We start from the raw sequence: 12550 nt of genomic DNA, 5'->3' as shown, positions 1-12550 counted from the left end.
GTGGATTTAACCTACCATGGCGATTCCTGCCATGAAGATATAGGGTCGAAGACACTGTGCGGCAGTGGTCCTTCCTAGATTCGACATATCTCCCTTCGGAAAGTCGAAGGAAATGTCAAACTGACGAGTCACGCCTGCTAACAGCTACTGAGGATATTCACAAGGGGGTGACACTAAATTCACGGTTATTCTATCAAGCACGCAAACGAATGACAAATCTCGTTGGTTTGCTAGCTAGAAAATGAGGCCAGTTATCGATTATCGGTTGTATCCATTATGAATAATTCATATTCGACCACATGATCAAGTTGGTGAATACTGACGCCGTTAGTTTTACGAACTTTGTTCAATGAGAGTATAGCGCGCCCCCAATACATCTGGGCACAAACCACTCGAACACGATCCGGTTTATGAAATGGCGGACGCGTATCTCCCATCAGGCACCAGTGATATGTTTTTCAAAGAAAGTCTACTAAGTTAATTTGAAAATGACTTTTTGCAATAGTAATGTTGAAATTAGGACTTGCTGTCAATAATACGAAGGAAATTCGTGACAGGTGTAAGGTATGAAATACAAGTACATGTAGTATTTGAAGTATAGAAAATATTTGACATCACGTCTGACCTTCATCACATCATCTATTGTGATGTATGCCGAACTCACAGAAGGAAAGAGAAAACGTGGTGGACAGAAACTTCGGTATAGAGATGTTGTGAAGCGTCATCTGAAGACAGCTGACATGGATGTTGATACATGGGAGACGAAAGCTAGTGACCGGGTCAATTGGAGGAAGAAGATCCACGATGCTGGGAAAACAGTGGAGCGGAAGCGAAAGGAGAAGTACCTTGAAGGATGGAGAAAGAGACACCCATCAACTTCGACAACTGAGCCTTCATCGAACTCGATGGGCAGCCGATGATGATGATGATGACCTTCCAGTTTGGCGCAATTTTGTATGTGTGTTTTTGGGCGAGAAACGCACGGCGTGTCTCGCCCTTTTGCGCTGAGTCTTGACCTACATATTACTTACACTGTTGCAGAAAATATTCGTGCTGTCTATATACTCGGGAAACTACAGAGGCGATAGTGTTCATGAACATTTGTAATTATTACTTCATTTTGATATCTAATCAGTGCTATAAAGTCATCTTAGGTAGCAACGTGTTTGTATTAAATGAAAAAATTAGACTAGAATTACTTGTATGCAAATCCGAAAGTTGCAACAGATTATTTTCATTTCTTTGTTTGTTGAACATGATTGCCAGTTTTTACGTAAGGTTGGGCCCATGGTACCACGAGGGCGTAAACAGATTAATTTACCGTACCCACTGATAGTCGGTCACTGAATCAACTATTCACACACGGATTTATTTGTCAACCTTGCAGTCAATTAGTTTATGTCAAAGTGTCCTTTTTTGAGATCACATGCAAACATTGAACATCTCATTTACATAATAATGAACTCATGTCTGTGAGCCCATTTTAGTGGCCATTATCTTATTTACATAATGGTTTTGACCTCAATTCATGAGTGGTGATTCTATGTTTAATTAACCTACTCCTCTAAATATTTTACCGTTAAGTCCTATGGTGGAGGGCTTTTTTGTTGTTTAGTCCTACAAAGGTGGGGTGACTAAAAAGTAGTCTGCTGGTAGACATGTTTTACCGTACAGTCCTATGGTGTAGGTTTTTTTATTTTTTATTTTGTTGTCCTAAAAAGGTGGGGTGACATAAAGTAGTCCTACAGTCAGTATAGTCCTACAGTGGGATTATTTTACTGTGTAGTCCTACGAGGAGGTGGCATAGTGCAGTTTTGTCCACGACAAATTCACCGTGACCTTTTCAGCCATAAAACCGCTTAGTGAAGATTAAACCGAAATATGAAGTACTAGACTAAACCATTATAGTAATCGATTGTCCAATGCAAATTTCTTACCACGTGATAATATTAATCCAATGAGCGATCGAATTGTCCGCTACGGTCGACTAATTCAATCGATAATGACGCTATTGACACGTACGGGCGGAGCTCCACTGACTGAGTTTTGGGGTATTTTTCACTGGTTTGCTATCATTTACTTATCAAGGCGGTCACCCGTTATTATAAGGACAATGCTAATAATTTAAAGATTGACATGTAGAGAATAAATCATACTTGATTGACAGAAAGTACTAAATTTGTACCTATTACGGTTTCGTGACACCCTTCTTGCAAATGCGACCAAGTCAGGGCGGCCCGGTTAAGCAAAATGAGCATTGGATTAACACGGGAGTTTGGATAAGATGTAGATTTCCTATCTCATACAAATGTATGGTCCCCCGTTATTAAAGCTTGTACCGGGTTAAAAAATACAGCTATTTTGAAAAGAGTAAGTAATTGAAACATAGAGAAAGTACTAAAATCATAGCTTTTATACTTTTTGATATATGACGCTAACTAGTTCATCTCCTATATCTACAACACAGCGCTACCAGTACGGGTCAATTGCCTATTGTGAGTGCCCCTGTGTTGTGTGCATACATGTAGTTAACAATAACTGCATGGTGGGTCAATACGTAGTCCTACATAGCACTGGCGTCTGAGCTGTACTCTGATACCTGTATGATTAGCTCGCTGCGCTCGCTGTTCGAGAGGCGTCGCGGTTTGAGAACGGGGCTAGTTCTAGTCCTACAGTGGAATTCTAGCACGCAATTCAGTCTTACTATGCAGCAATTTCTTACCTTACATACTTTGCAAGACTGTATTTCATGCTTCAAAACCTAACTCAATCAAACAATTACAATAAATGTAAGTTTATATCATACGGAAAAAACAAAACACCTTTGGATATATTACAATATCATTTGGCAAATTTGATTGCTCTCCTTGGTCTCTTCGTCATTTAGATAACTTCCAACACCAACCTTCCTAGTTTAATCAAAATTTCACTCCTCTGCTAATGATGACAAGTGGAAATCGAAGTAATACTGCATTATCAATATGGAACTACACTTTTATCTTGACAATTCATTTGCTCGCCCTATTCCTTTTTAAAGGAATTTTTATTATTCGTTTCCTCGCGTGATAAATGATAATATATATTAAATTATCAATCTGCAATTATCAGACATACTGGTACTTGGCTTCCGGAGTGAATAAGTATTTGATAAAATGCCATATTATTGGGATAGGAGTCTATGATGCAGCCGGGTGCGGTCACCGTTGTATCACCAACAGCTACCAACTAGCTTTAGCTGTAGTTTCAGTCGCTGGAGCTCCGCAATTCAGACGATAAAAAGGCATGTAAATCTCAAAGTGTATACACTTGATACATTTAATATTTGGCCTTTTTTTATATAACGAAACGGTATACGAAATATACCAGCTTATAGTTAATAAAGAAAGGTGATTATACGTATTCGCATATCAATTTGGCATGGATGCAGGCCCGTCTGCATAACATGACTACCCGCCCGCAATAAGTCGGGGCGCAAATTTGAATGACAATACACTCTTTACATATCAATGCGCCTCATGCTAATGATTTGAGCCCTCTCCAGGAATTTACTCTATTATATTCAGCCAATCCGATTAGCTGAATATCATCAGTAGCTGTCAGTAGGTGTGGCTTGGCTACCAACTACCAGCATAGCAGCTTCTAGTTCGGGATTGATACCAGTATTGCATAACAGTATCTAATATTATGCCCACTTCCATTGTCTTGGATTGTGCTGATGCTTTCTTGATCCACGCGAATGAGTATCGACTATGACACTGGCTCATTTGCATAGCAAAATGATCCGTCTCCTCCGCAGCCAATTTGGTTTCGCTCCATCGAAATCAAGCTGGCCACGGAGGAGACTACCCTCCTTTGTGTTTGTTCATTTGTGTATGGAGAGCTATTCTTGGAGTCTATAATGACTTAGGCTACGCTCTCAGCTAGAGTCCGACGCTGCAGTGTACTAGAAATACCTTTTCTGTGAAATCGCTATAGAGCCAACCGGGAAAACGTATTCATTTTGAAAATATAGCATTAAAATTAGTATCACCCTTGTGGCCCCCGTGCCGTGGAAAACCTTAATTCTTTCATTAAAAGAAATGAAAAAAAAAAAAAAAAAAAAAAAAAAAAACACGGATCCACCTGTGCACCTATAAAATGGGCACAGCAATTTGTCTCAAATATGAATGAATTTTAAGAAACATACGGGATATGATGAACCATTGACCTGACGCCATGATAGTAGGGTCTATCAGGGAACGTCTATTATTATCGGGAATTGCCTGTTACACATGATCGCACACAAGGTCGTAGGCAATTGGTCGGACCTCATCTGCTCAGAACATATTGACCCAGGTCAGCATACCGCCATATCCTTCCCGACATGCTTAGTAGCCAAGTCCGTAGAAGAGTGGATCCACACACTATGTACACAAATATACATTTGGCCACATTTTATTATACGATTAATACGAATTTATTAAGGCCAAAAAAAAAAAAAAAGGTTCGTCTCAAAGCTGACGCGCGCGTTTGTAAAATCCCACGATTTGACAAAAGACAAATGCGGAAATTTTTTTTATTTAAAAAAAAATTTTTTTTTTAGTTTTTCCAGAAAAAAATCGGCGAGAGTCAGACTTTTTTCTCAAAATTTTCTCGCCGTGATTCTAAACCATCTATCTCGCTTTTTAAGAAAGTTTCCAAGCAGTGCACTTACTATAAAAATGTTGCTTTATGCCATAAAAGTTCGCCGAATTCAATAAAATGCAGTTCCAATATCGCCAAAGTGCAGAATTCAACAGCATTGCAAGCACATGGATGAGTGTAAAAACTCAATAAAACTGACATTTCATTTCAAATGAGTTCAAGTTTAGGCCAAATATCATTATATTAATCGAATTAGTGGAATATTTTGACTATAAAACATAATTCATGGTCAAATTTTTGTCACTTTTTCTTCGACTCACGCCGGGCCGGCAGTTCAGTGAGTTGTTCACAAATTACATGACAATCTAAACTGACCTAATCTGATCAACAGAGGGCCAGGTAGGCAATACATATATATATTTTTTTAATTTTTTTATTATTTTCGTATTTTCGGGGCCTACAAAATACCATGAAAAAAAGTCGGGAATAAAAAAATAAAAAAAAAAATCGCATTTCGCATTTGTTTTTAAATTTCTCGTCAGCTTTGAGACAAACCTTTTTTTTTTTTGGCCTAAACATGGTAACAAATATTCTCTAGCAAATCGGTTATAGATGGAACTGGTAGGCATATTATAAATTCGGGGTATTAAATGTCTTCCTGACCAGCCAGATCTGCGCATGGTCAAAGACGAGTATCAGACCGACGCAAACTGGCTTAGTCTCCACATCAGCCAGTTTGGTTCCGCCCCTCCACAGGGAGCGTAACCTGTGTAGGAGACTCGGTCGGACCTGGTCGGACCTCATCTCTCCCCATCAATTGTGTCCTATAATCCCCGACATTGCCCTTATGAAGTCACATCGCCCTGGGTCTATTAGTTGTTTTATATACAATGTATATACCGTATTGTCATAATACCAATATTTGTCACAGTAATGAGGGCGCACTATAACGTATAAACACGTATAATTTTATCGTGTGTATTGACTCAAAATAATCATCAAATATCACCATTTGGTTTTGCCATCAATATTTCATTTTCATCATCACCTACTATTTGTATCCTGTGGATCATACTTGGGACCATATTTGACTGGTTTTGTTACTTTCAACGATATTTAAGTGACTTTTTGTGTCCGGAATGGGTCCACCAACAGTACACCAACAATGGAACTGAGAGGTAGGAGCGGGAAAGTTAAACCCGTGAAAGATGATGATGTGAGTACTGATATTCAACCTCAAACAGAGCCTGACTTCGAAACCTTTGTCAGAAGCTCCCTAAGAACTATAATTGATGGTCAGAATTCCTTACGTGAGTCAATTACTAGCCTCCAAAAACGTCAAGACAAACTGGGAGCTATGGTCAAGAAAACGAACAGAATTTTGATGAATCGATTGAATTTCAATCATCCCGTACATCAGACATAGAAAAACAGGTCTCAGCTTTAAAACAACAAAACTCTAAGCTGATACACCAAATCATGAAATAGATCAACACAAAAGTGATGTGAAGAAATTGCGTGAATCAAGTGATAATCTAGAAAGGCATTCACGGCGTTATAATTTGTTGTAAATTTGCTCTCAATGAGAGAAGACACAACTTATTTTGCTCTGAGTTTGCTGTCTTTTTTGCTACTTATTTCAATTTGAACTTGCCTTCAATTTTTGACTTGAATTTGTTTTTAAACTACAGCATGTAGTTTTTGTTGTTTGCTTTATATTTTGTTGTCTGTCCCTGAAGAAGAGCAGTTTATCTGCTCGAAACGTCGGTTGTTTTTGTCTGTTTAGTGTTTGACTGCTATGTACACAGTGATTTTCATCACTTCCAGTGTACTGTTTTCCTGACACTTTTGTGGGCTCTGAAATTGGCAATTTTTGGCCATCGAACTTTGCCTGTATTGTGCCTACTCTTGATGTTTGGTTAAGGGGTACTACACCCATGCATTTTTTTGCATTTTTTGCATTTTGTGAAGAAATGAGAAAAGAAATTGGACAAAGTGGTATGCAAAATGAAGGGCAAATCTTCTCGTTCAATTGGTGGCATCAGTATCAATGAAGCGTACATGCTTCTAATGATATAAGCCAAAAGGTGGTACATCACTGATGTTTTAAATTCACTTCATTTTGGAAAGCTTACTATCAACGGATTTCGTTAAAATTTTGGATATGTGTTGCTAACACATTAGGGAAATAATGTTGATATGTAAAATGGGAATAAGCGGTCCCTGATCTCTTTTATGACTTCATGAACTTGGTGCTCCACAACTATCAAAAAACGAACCGGTTAAAATGCTTCTATTTTCAATGTTGAGCTATATTTTGTATTTTGAACTTGCGACACTATTTCACTGAAACTTAATTAAGCCATAGGTAACAGGTTACCACAACCACACTACAGCAATGTTGAAAAAGATTGTATTTTTTGTCACCCATACCACCATATTAGGTAGTTTTCCGTAAGCTTCATTTTGTGATTTTGGTAACTATTTTATATTTATTTGCCCAATTCATCTCAACTAGGCAATCTAAATTGTACTCACCATTTACATCCCAAGGTATTTTAGTATATCCACCTCACATATTTCCATTATATATCCAGTAACAGACAAAATATCAAAATTGATGCCTCATTATGACATGTATGATATCACAGACTACCACATGTTGATGCCTGAATTTGACCTGAACCAATTGACCTATAACCTGACCTTTGATGACCTTATAGCCTTTTTTAATCTCTTTTCCTAACACCACATTATAGAAGATAAATACATGGTGTACTATTAAATTGTCTATGTGGAAGAGATTAGGCCTATTTAATTTATTCAGTGTTATAATCAGTGAGTACATTTCTATAGATGGTATAACAAAGGATTTAATGTATTCTATTCATGCCCCTACTTGAACATGTTGAAAAGAATAAATTATGGACAATTTATGGTTTGTTATGAAACACGCATCTGAGTTACCAGGATACATGTAAACAAAAAATATATAGGGCTAAAATGACTTACTATACAATGGTTTAAAAGCACCTTTTTTATTATTATTTTATTTTTTTCTTTATTTCACATGATCCGTGCATATATTGCCTAGCTATAAATGAAAAAATATTTTTTTAGACCAATCAAACCAATACATGGGTGTAGTACGCCCTTAAGCGTGTCTGTTTATACATTTATGCACAGTGATTTTCATCACTTGTTCTAGTGCAGTTTTGTATTACCATTGATCCTTGTTGTTTTTGCAGGTTCAGCACTTCTGTGGGCCTTGGAACTGGTAAATTTTGGCTATCTAACTTTGCCTACTTCTTCTACTTGTCTGCATTTTACTTGTTTCCCCACATCAAGTTGGTGTACCTTGCCTTTTTCGTTCCTGTTGTTCTTATTCAAGGTATCCTCTTGTATCATTTATTGATCCTTGATGTGTTTTGTGTCCTCGTCCGTTGGATTCACCATTACCTACTTTCTCATCATTATGTACTTAACGCTCTGCATGCTAGCCACAGGCTTCGACATAAATAGGCCTAATTAATGCATTTTACATTCTGATTCCAAATATGGTCATGGAAATTTACAATTCTTAAATTTTTGGAATTGTTTAACAAAATTTGAAACTTGTGGTCTGCAGTCGACATCCGTGTGGAGAGGGTTAAGCCAAACAACTTTAACCAGTGGTGTGTGAAATTGTGTACCGTACTAAGCCAAATACTAGTCATGTTCAGACGGTCATAGGATTCTCGAGGATCGGCATGCTCGAGAATTGCGATTCCTAAGTCAACCCCCGAGTGCGTGTCCACATGTGACTCAATTGCATCCTGGACGGAATCCATGAGTTTTGCAATGTCTGATCCCGTGTCTGATGCATGTCGTCAGCTTTGGAATTGCAACCGGTAGCTTTCTGTGACGTACCTACTAGTGGCGCACCGAATTGAGCCGCGTATTAAGGTCATAAGTTATGCCCAGCACTCGAGTATCGCAAAATGTATCGTTTACACTAGCCCTAGAACTCCGGCCATAGTATCCGTTTTTTACTTCTACTAGGGCCAGAGGCACTTACATTGAAAAATTTGTTGGAGATGCTTGAACGATCCAGTACAAAAAATGACAGCATTTCAATGCTTGATCGAACCAGTACAAATGTGTGTCAGGTCACTATTTAACATGATAAAACCCACTTGAGAACACACAATCGCCGGTCATTTCTAAAGATGCATTTATACTCAATCGCTTTTGCAGAAACCTGAATCGCACGCATGATCAGTGTACTAAATCGCCGTCGTATTTGCCTGCTGAGCATGCGCATGATTCGCTGTTTTTCAAAAGCGACACGTAGGCCTATATTGACACCCTCTGTCGGTCAACGTTCTCTAAAATTGTACACATAACTTGTGTAGTTAGCGACATTGATTCAGTCTGATGATGAGTAACCCATGGGTATAAACACAGCTTTACACAATGACTAATTTACATAGGCACAAAAGACCGTGTTCTTGTACCGTTACTCAGCCAAACATGGCAGAATAGGTCCCGGATCTTCGTACATGTTCCTATCTCCTCAACGTTATACCTTTCCAACAAGGAAAGAGATACGAAAGGCGAACGTCTAGTTTACACGGCAGTAAAACTCGAGGATCACTCGGGGGAAATCGTGAAATCCCCTAAATTTCTTGGAGATAAATTTGGGGATACATTTTTGGGCAAACTTAGGGATTGGAATACCCGAGAGCGTTCACATGGCAGATTACTCCAAGTTTTTGCTTGAGAACTGCGTTGCATAAGCAGAAAGCCCTCTGTGTGGACGGGCCTAGTACTATGTGATCAGTTGTCCTTCATTGGTTCATCTCTATTATTTGTAGGCGACAATTCTATGAATGGCCAGTGTATTCATTCCTATTCAGTCAAATGGATGAATGGGGTTTATTTGTTGACTTTCTTGGGATTAAATATGTGTCTTGCCGTCGTTTTATCTTTTCAGTTTCTGTTTCCGTAACCGTATCCGTTTTTGTAAGTCATTGTTATTCTGAAGTGGTAGTCTCCTAGGTGTGACCAATCTTTTATTCTAGCCTTTTGTTAGTTACTGAAAATTTGAAGCTCGTGAATTTCAGATTTCGTTTTGGTAAGTTATATTGATTTTTTACATAAAATCTTGAGATGTGCGGTTGGGTGCTAATCTAGACAAAAGAAGAGTCTAAATTTTACGGTCCTAAATTCACGGGAAATTGTACGGCTTCAATTGACTTGTGTTTGGTGTATAGACGAATCCAAAATGTGAAATGATTCGGCCTTGGCGGAAATTTTAAACTGCATTCCATCACCCGTTTTACACCTTCCGCGAAAACACAGGTAGACAAAAGAATAACACAATGCACAAAACACACAGCATGGTCTATTCGTTGTTGAAGTGACATAATAATCGGATTAACTATACGCGGTATCTATGCATTGATGTACTTGCGAACAAAAGGACTATGTATATGAATAGATGCGACGGGATTATCTCCATTATATATATTATTAGCTATTATTCTATTAACCCTCCTCGTCCTTGCATCTTCTCTAGGTGTTAGGCGGCTTTTATTTGCACAATTGGACGCTCAAAACACCAGGTTGGTGCTAGCGGCTACCCAAAGATGTCCGACCAAATCCTGACCATGACTTGGCTACTTGGATTCGTCTATATGCACTTACGCCTAGAGGTAAGTGGCTCCTAAAAATAGTCTTGCATTGAAATATATACTAACCATATTGCCAAGTTATAAGCAAAAGTCTTTCATATTGGCGATGAAACGAGCGTCTAAAATAGTCAAATATCTCCCAATGAGGCGCGTACAAGTGGTGATTTGGTAATCATGTTTTATATTGAAATGCAATACAAAAGAATTGCACTGGAGCAAAGATAATGTATTCTATTCATTCGTACCAATGGTAAGCTAATCTGATAATTGGCTGGGTCTATATGTAAGGCTCGGGTTTATTTTAAATGTTATTTTTGCAGAGCTTATTTTCAGTCATGGATCATACTGATAAATTTCGCAACGGATGGAGAGGGAGGGAGGGAGGGAGGGAAATACTTGAAACTGAACAAGTGAGATTGGGAGGGTGAGGAAGAAAGAGAGAGAGGAGAGAAAGACTAGAAAGAGAAGAGAGTAGGGACTGGGGAGGGAGTGGGGAGACTGATCATTGGGGGGGGGCAGGGCAGGAGGAAGCAAAATAGGGAGATAGACATTGATGGAAGGGCGACACTGTGGCCATGCACAAGTGCTTTGGGAATCGACAGGCTCATAAGCGGACCTTTTGTGATTTTAGGGCTTATTTGCAACGTTTTTACAGAAAAAAGTGGACTTTGTCATTCGGATTGGCATGCATTTTGTCAAATTAATGTAGATCAATTTACCAAGAGGGCGCTAGGCCATTAAAAACACTGGTGTTAACATAATCTTTTCTCTCCCGGTTTTATTGACATAAGCAATCACCTCTATTGAAATAAGCTGATTGGTACTTCAGAGTTAACAATGAAATCAGATTACAGTAACTTACTGAATCCCTTGCGTTTTCGTATCTGAACAAAAGACTTACGGAAACTGAAAAGATAAAAAGACCCCTAGTGCAGGAGCTAAGGTAGGCTCGCAGTGACATGCGAAATCTAGCTGCTTCTGCATCCAGTGCTCTGGGAATGGTCATCAGTAAAGTAAAAGCCCTGGGTGGTATCAATTTCAATTCTTTCACCAAGCTTTAGGGACGCACCATTAGATACTCAGGGGGGGGGGTAGGAAGTTAGGGTCGGGGAAGAAATGTTTTTTGCCGCCGAAGGCGCAAGTTTTTTTTTTTTTTTTATAATTTCATGCATTTATACACAGTTAGGTGGGGGAAGGTTTTTTTTAAAAGTGTTGGTGGGGAAAGTTTTTTTTTGCTAATGTAGTGGGGGAAGTTTTTTGTTGTTGAACAACTTCCTACTTCCCCCCTGAGTATCAAATGGTGCGTCCTTATGACTCTTTCGTTGGTCCAATTTTAGACTACGGCAGAGGGGTCTGGGTATTGATGAGTTGTCCTCGATTAATTCTGTGTTCTCCCACCGCGCTTGCCGATTTTTCCTTGGTGTTGGGAAATATGTTCCAAATGACGCCATGCTTGGTGACTTGGGATGGGTTTCCCCTTTTGAGCGTCAAATGCAGTCAGTGGCTAGAATGTGGACAGCAACCGCTACCCAAGTAAAGTTTTTCAATGGTCCCAACATTTAGCAGGTAAAGGTATTAAGAACTGGTGTTACAAAGTAAGATCGTTATGTTCTAAGTTTAATTGTGATCTAATTCTGAGTATTTCTGAACAGATCGGTACTCGAAACTTAGTTAATCATATATCCGATGCTGCTAAATTGTTTGTAGAAAATCGTTGGAAAGAGGCAATCTTTAATGACCGAAGAATGCTCGCAATAAACTTCGTACGTATCGCACCTTTAAATCCACTTATGGCACTGTATAATTAGTTTTGCAGCTTGTGCATATACAATAATAATTATATTGAAATAAATTTTAATAATAATTATTGAATTTAATCAATAATTAAACAAAAGTCGGGCCCTTAATTAAATAATTAGTCAAGTTCATTGTTTATTACAATATTTGTTGTTGCTGGCTATTCTTATTGCTATTGTCATTTCGAAATGAAACCTATCTGAATATGTTAATTTACCGTGTAATTCGTTCAATTTATCGTCAGGAAGATGATAATTTTCTGAAATTTGCGATATAATACGACAAATGTTATTGCGAATTATTAAAAATTGATATTGTGACATGTGGTTTTGTCACATTTATTAGGCCTTAAATAGCCCCCTCGCTTGGCACGCTTGGTTGGAAAACTTTATCCCTCAGCCTAATTTGCATGTCAATGTACTTCTGCTTAGTGTTCGTTCAACCCTGGGCAGTCA

The sequence above is a fragment of the Amphiura filiformis genome, chromosome 6, assembly GCF_039555335.1.
Source record: "Amphiura filiformis chromosome 6, Afil_fr2py, whole genome shotgun sequence".
Classification (NCBI taxonomy): domain Eukaryota; kingdom Metazoa; phylum Echinodermata; class Ophiuroidea; order Amphilepidida; family Amphiuridae; genus Amphiura; species Amphiura filiformis.
This window is presented reverse-complemented; position numbering follows the sequence as displayed.